The sequence below is a fragment of the Chinchilla lanigera genome, unplaced genomic scaffold, assembly GCF_000276665.1.
Source record: "Chinchilla lanigera isolate Chin_1 unplaced genomic scaffold, ChiLan1.0 scaffold00057, whole genome shotgun sequence".
In the NCBI taxonomy this organism is placed as follows: domain Eukaryota; kingdom Metazoa; phylum Chordata; class Mammalia; order Rodentia; family Chinchillidae; genus Chinchilla; species Chinchilla lanigera.
In genome coordinates, this window is record NW_004955458.1 from 5834390 (window position 1) to 5841323 (window position 6934).

Consider the following 6934-nt stretch of genomic DNA (forward strand, 5'->3'; position numbering starts at 1 on the left):
CCCGAGGCTCCCTGTGCGCCGGAAGTCCTCCGTCCGGGGAACGACGAGGTCGGGAATGGAATTACACACTTTATAACACCACGTTAGAGTTTGAACTTCGTGTAGACAGATGATTTTAATAGAACATAATCAAATGACTATTTTAGAAAGATCATTCAGCCTTAAAAGATGAAAGATGATCAGCTAGAACTGATGAGCCTGAAGCAGCGACATCACGTAGAAAGCTATGGGGAGAGAGGGAGTGATGCTAAAGATCTGAACTGGGGCGGTGACACAGAAGGTAGAGTTTAAAGAATTTTATTGGAAAGATGCTCAGCTGGTAGAAATGATTGAACAGTAGAGAGGGGCGGCTGAGAGAGGCACGGTGGCAGGCTCCCATGCTCTCGGGGTGGGGAGAGGGCGCCGTGGTGTTAGCGGGCCGAGAAGGAAGCAGGCTTGCTGGAGGAAGGTGAGATTAACTCTGGGGATTATGGGCTGAGGTCTGGAGCTCAAGGGAGCAGCGCCAGCTCCTCAGGGGTGAGCCAGCAGAGAGAAGTGCGCAGATTTAATTTCATGTCTTGCAAACAACATCTTGTCCACACGGTGTAGCTCCTCAGTGCGTTTCTGGCACTAAGAAGAAAGTCACCCAGTCTGCTATTTCTTTGCAGCAATTCTGGAAGTAAAAATGCTTCTGATGGTTCAAAAATTTTAAAGCAAATGTCAGTCTCTCCTCTTGTTCTTGTCTACACTTGTTGGGGGAGAGGCTGAGATCTGCAGGAAGGTAAGCGAGAACAGAACCACCAGGGGCACTCTGCAGAACAAGCCTGGGGGTGGGTTAGGAGGCGCTGAACAAACACCTGCGCTCCTGTCTTGAGTGTGCGCTCCGTTCTCACCACCTCCGCCCCAAGCCTCGTACAGTCCTGGAAGCAGCTTAGCCCAGTGTTCCTTCCAACTCATGTGCTAACTCCGCCCTAGAGGTGCTCTAGGAAGTACAGCTTTCCTATCTCCTTACAGTTGAACCCTCACAAAACTGGCTTCTTGTTTTCTTATGTTCCTCTATTTGTACTTTTGTGTCTCTCATCAGCTTATAAATTCTTTGACGGGAGAAAATGCAACTCGCTCCTCTTTTTGGACCTCAGCTCCCCGTTTCCTTCCTAGTACAGCACTGATAAGTGGAATTGAAATGGAAAGTATTTTATTTTATTTATTTGTTTAAAGACAAGGTCTCACTAGGTAGTCCAGGGTGGCCTCCAACTCACGACGATCCTCCTGCCTCAGCCTCCCGAGTGCTGGAATTACAGGAGTGTATACTATGCCCAGTGAAAAACGTTTTATAGTTTTTCAGATTTATGTTATTTTTTCATTAAATGAAGTTTCCATCAACATTCTTATAGGAACTTTCATGAAAAAAACAAGTATCCTACTCTCTCATTTTAGTTCATTAGAAATGTTTTTTACACAAAAATAGTAGTTAAACATAGAAATACTGTTTATGAAAACTATTTTTATTTTTTGAACAGAATATAGCCTATTTTTAATGACTTGGCATTTGGACTTTACAATGCTTTTGATATTATTTAATGACTTCTAAAATAAGTGGCTATATTTATGTAGACTGAATTTTAGTAAAAGTGCCCAAGTTCTTGTAAGTGAAAATAAGGATGAGAATAAGATAATTCACTTTGAAGGAAATAATTCAAATAACTAATAAACTGGTTTCTAAATTGTCCAGTTATAAAAGAAGTCATATTGGAAGTGCTAGGGGGACCAAACATTCTTAACCAAACTGTTAGTAAGAAGAAAGTAAACAGGAGACAGAAGACTTCAACCGGGGTTTCTATTTTATTTTATTTTATTTTGTCTTTTTGAGACAGGGTCTCCCAGTGCAGTTCAGGCTGGCCTTGAGCTCACTTTGTAGCCCAGGCTGGTCTCAAACTTGCAACGATCCTCCTGCCTCAGCCTCCCAAGTGCTGGGATTACAGGTGTGCACCACCACACCCGGCCAGGGTTTCTATTTTAAAGATTCGGCAATGGAGAAACAAAACATCTAGTCTGAGTAATTTTGTTTTCTTAGGAGCCAGAAGTGGATTTTCTTAGGAGCTGTAAGTGTATTGGATTGGATTAAGTGGAGATATGTGTTTACCCATAGAATTAAAAAAAAAGAGAGAGACCTCCTCATATGTCATGTTTTCTTTCAGTTCTCTACTTATACAGTCTTTCATTTTTAAATAAATTTTTAAAGAAGTTGTTCATCCTGTTTTAAAAAAATTCAAACAGTAGAGAAGCTAAATGTATGTACAGTGAATAGATACAGTTATTTTAGGCCCTCCCTTCCTTACCGTACTTTCTCATTGTCAGTATTGACTATGCACTTGTTCTCTCTCTCTCTATTCCTTTCCTTTCTTTTTTATTTTTTTGCGACAGAGTCTTGTCATGTAGCCCAGGCTGGCCTTGATCACTGTGTATCCCAGGCTGGCTTTGAACTTGCAGGGATTCTCCTGCCTCAGCTTCCTGAGGGCTGGGATTACAGGCATGTACCACGCCAGTTTGATGTGTTCGTTCTTCCTGACCCTTTTCTAGACATTGACATCCATATATATGCACCATATAGACTTGTGGTTCTTATTTTTAAAACTTAGCAGCAATATTATATATATATTGTTTTCCAGTTTGGTATTCTTTTTTATTTTAAAGTGAAAAAAGCAACAAAATAACCACAAAGACAAAAACACAAAAACAGTAAAAATGGTACAGAATTTCAAAATAAGATGATAGGAAAGAAACAAGGGTTGTTATATTACATATTGTTATCTTCAACGAAGTTTGATATTTTGTAAGGGGTAGGTGACAGAGAGGTTTCTGGGGGAATATCATTGTTTGATCAAAAAGCAAAAATGACAGTAAGAGCTTTTTGTTTTCCCTGTCTGTCCTTCCCACATCCCCACATTCCTGTCTGCGCAGCTGTGATTTCATGAGACCAGAAAGCAACAGGCCTAAGGATGGAAAATCCACATGCGAAATGTAACAGTCAGTTTTGCTGTCTAACAAACAACTTTGAGAGCTCAGCGGCCTCTAATGATAAATATTAATTTTCTTGCTCACAAGTTAGCTCTGGCTCTGCTGGGTTTACCCAGGGTCGGCCGGGCTTCGCTCCAAGCTGTGAGTTTGGTTCGGCTCGGTATTTCTTCCTTCTTTTTGAGCCGGTGGTTCCCTTGGGAATTCTTTGTATGGTGTGGGTCACAAGAATGTGAGACAATCCTAAAAGCCTCCCTTAGAATTAGCGCACACACAATTACTTCCTCCCACACTGAACTGGTCACTGTATGTTGCAAGGCCAAGTCCAGCACCAGCTTATTCTAGCACATTTGAAGATCAGGCTGCAGAGAAAGAGATCGGAGAGCTGAGAACAGTAAACCAACCGTCCTAGGAGGGTGAGAAGACCTTGCTGACAGCATGCAACCTCAGAACCAAGGTGGCAATAGTTTTTTCAGGCTACTGTTACAGATTGGAAATGACCTCTGTTTATGTACAGCACAGTTTCCACTTGTAGCTGAAAATGTTTCAAAATGAGAGAAAGCAGTTGTGTTCTACCTTCATTATTTCTTTATGCGTGGGCATTTAAATTGGTTACAATTTTACAATGAACATTTTAAATAAAACTTGACTTAATATGTGTGTATTTTTATCAGATGGATTCCTTGAAATGGAACTACTAGGTGTAAGAGTACTTACATTTAAATTTTTGATAGATAATATCAAACTGTCCTGCGCAAGACTTTTGCAGTTCATTCTTCATACTCTTGTTAATCCCGATATTATCCTATTTTAAAAAAAATAATGCTTCCAATTTCACTGATGAGTGAAATACAGTTGGATTTCAGTTGCAGCACTATGATTAGTGAAGTTGAATGTTTTTCATATATGTACATATACACCATTTGTATCTTTTATTGTGTCACCTATGTGTTCATGTCTTTTGCTCAGTTTTCTGTTTTTTCTTTTTTTTTAGTGATTGTTAGGTGTTATTTTATTTTATAGTTTTAATTCTTTTTATTTTGCACACATGAAATATTTTCTCCATCACTTGTCTTTTTTGTTTTAAATAATTTTATTAAATATTGCAGATATGATAAAAGTGAAATATACTTAAACCCCAAAGAAGGACAACACAGTATATTCCCAGGAATTCATGGACTGGACAATGAATTTGTGCATTGTCATTACCTTTGAAGTCTACCCACTTCTTTCCACATTTATTTACTTATTTTTGAGCTCATATCAATTGCTTTTTATTTTGTATTTGTTTGTTTATTTATTTATTTCCCTTATAGACTTCTGGCTCTGTTAGGGATTTCCATTTTTTAAAAAAAGTTGTATAAACATTCCAGGCCAAGCAAACTCAAACATTAGAGGGTAGGAAACTACCAGGTTCAAGGCTTATACAAAACTTGCAGACAGCCAGATATGGTGTCACTCTTTCCACATTTAGAGTCAGTATAGCCCTGAGGGCCTGGGGATTTAGCTCAGCGGCAAAGTGCCTGCCTGGCAAGTGCAAGGTCATGAGTTCGGTTCCCGGTACTGGAGAAAAACCAAAAAAAAAAAAAAAAAAAAAAGGAGTCAGTATAGCCCTGAAATTTGTGTTTATTGCTCTTTAGTTTTTCCTCATAATTTTATTACCTGTGTCCACAAACAATATACCATAGTATTAAGTGTTCATGGTTTGACACTTGTATAATAGAATAATATTATTATAAGTCTTAAAAAATTGAGATATACTATTTGTACATGTTCATGGGGGTACATTACGGCAATTTACTGTGTGTACACAATGTGTAATGATACATAGGGTGATACATATTTCCATCTCTTCAACAGTTAGTCATTTTTATATGCTGGGAATTCCATACTCTTCTAGTCACTTTGAAATGTGTCATAGTCTGTTTTAACCAATAGCTGCCTTGCTGTGTTAAATCAGAACCAGAACTTATGTTTTCATTTTATGTCTTGGTGGCCGTTATTGAACATTTTTCCCTTTTCCCACTTTTTTCAGTTTCTAGTGACCCCACTCTTCCCCATTCACCTACAAGACTGACTTACTAGTTTTTACAAATGTGTTGGAACATGGGGTACTTGTCTTTCTGTGTCAGGCTTATTTCACTTAAATAATGACCTCTAGTTCCATCCATACTGCTGACAATAACAGAACTTTATTCTTTTTTATTGACTGAATAGTATTCTACTGTGTCAATGTACCATATAATATTAATTCATTCCTTCATTGGAGGGCATCTGGGTTGAGCCCATATTTTGTTTTTTTGTGAATAATACTGCAATTAACATGGAAATGTAAATGTCTTTTTGGTATAATTTTATTTTCTTTAGATACATACTCAGTAGTGGAATTGTTGGATCATATAGTAGTTCTTGTTTTTTGTTTGTTTAGTTAATATTCAAACTGTTTTCCGTAATAACTGTACTAATTTATATTCCTGCCAATAGTGGCTGGTAGGAATTTCCTCTTCTGCCCTTCTGCCATAATTTATTATTATTAGTTTTGTTTTTTTGATAACAGGCATCCCAACTTGGGTGAGATGATATCTTATTGTGGTTTTAGTTTGCATTTCTCTATGATTGCTGAAATTGAGCATTTTTTCATCTACTTGTTGGTCATGTAAATTGGATTTTTTTGGCGTTTAGCTTTTTAAATTCCATACATACTCTGGATGGCAATCCCTTGTGGAATGAGGGTGCTGCACATTTTATCTCCCATCCTGTAGGTTGTCTCTAGTTCCTTTGATTATTTTGTTTTCTGTGCAGAACTATCTTCATTAATTAGACAAAGTCCCATTTACTGCATCTGTTTTTTTTTTTTTTTTTTTTTTTTCTCCGGTACCGGGAACCGAACTCACAACCTTGCGCTTGCCAGGCAGGCGCTTTGCCGCTGAGCTAAATCCCCAGCCCCTACTGTACCTGTTTTTACTTTCGTTGCCTGTGCCTGTGGGATCCTACCCAAGAAAAATCATTGCTTACACCAGGTTGAAGTGTTTCCCCCATGTGTTCTTGTTATTTCACAGCTTCAGGTTTAACATTTAGTAGATCTTTGACCCACTTAGAGTTTTTGTGTATGGTGAGCAGACGGGACGTAGTTCCATTCTGCAACTGTGTAACCAATTTTGTTAGCACAGTTTATTGAAGACAGTGTCTTCTCTCCACTAAATGTTCTTGGTACCTTTGTCAAAAATCAGTTGACTTAACAAGTGTGGATTAATGTCTTTGTTCTCTATTCTGTGCTATCGTTCGATGTGTCTGTGTTGATATCAGTACTATGCTCTTAATTACTCTAGCTTTGTAGTATATAAATATTCTTCAGTGACTTTTTACATTCAATCTGTGTTTAAGAGGCATCCACTTTGTTGCATGTAGCTGTAGTTCACGGTGGCAAAGAGTTCTTCTACATCACGTGAAGTAGCATAATTTATTTGTTGTTCTATTCTGTTGATAACCATTTGGGTTGGTTTTTCAGTCCCTGCCCCCCCTCCCAATACCCAGCCAGGAGTGGTGTTTTGAGCATGTTACTTGGTGTTCTCATGCAATAATTTCTTTGGTTTCTCTAGAAGTGGAGTCGATAAGTCTTAGACTATATATTCAGCCTAACTAGATAATGCCAAAGGAATTTCTACCAATTTCTAGTCCTGCCAGCAGATATGAGTGTTTCTTTTGTTCCCTATCCCTGCCAGCATTTGTTAATGTGATTTTTAAATTTTTGGAAATCTGGCAGAAGTGAAGTCATATCTTATTATGGTTTTAATCTGCATTTTCTTGATTCTTAAGGAGGTTGGTGTCTTTTCCTCTGTTTATGGAACATTCATATTTTCTTTTTTCTGTGAAACTCTTGTTCATGTCTTTGCCCATTTTTCTATTGGATTACCTTTTCTTATTCTTTGGTAACGATTCT